The sequence below is a fragment of the Penaeus japonicus genome, unplaced genomic scaffold (genome assembly GCF_977035675.1).
Source record: "Penaeus japonicus unplaced genomic scaffold, GWHDUDI00000001_assembly GWHDUDI00000004, whole genome shotgun sequence".
NCBI classification, from domain to species: domain Eukaryota; kingdom Metazoa; phylum Arthropoda; class Malacostraca; order Decapoda; family Penaeidae; genus Penaeus; species Penaeus japonicus.
The window spans coordinates 25,236,178-25,236,706 of NW_028234406.1; positions in this window are offsets into that span (position 1 = coordinate 25,236,178).

The following is a 529-nucleotide window of genomic DNA, read 5'->3' on the forward strand; positions in this document are numbered from 1 at the left end:
AGGAAATTTGGGGGCGACTGGCTTCAGGATGTTGCCTCTCAACCATGGCTGGCTCGATTCGACGGGGACCCGACCAGAGCCCACTGTAAGACCTGCACGAGAGATGTTGCTGCAAATAAAACTGCAATAACTCGCCACAAGGACATTAAACTGTATGTTGCAGATGTTGAGCGACACCAAGGCGACAGTGCATTGCAGCAGGTGGAAGAGCCTAGGCACTCTACTCTGTTGTTTTATTGCTGAAAAGAACCTTCCATTCACTATAGCTGATACTCTTATCGATGTCATGAAGCTTATGTTTCCTGATTCAACAATTACACAAAATATATCTTTTAAAAGAACAAAATGCACAGATCTCATGAAAGGTTTGGCCAGTGTAATAACAGGGTCACTGGTTGAGCAACTGAATGCCAATAAATTTTCCCTTATCATTGACGAGACTAACATAAGTACAGAGATGTGCTGTGCTGTCATTGCAAGACTTTACAGCTCTGTGACACAAACTATCTAGACAATTTTTTGTTGTTTT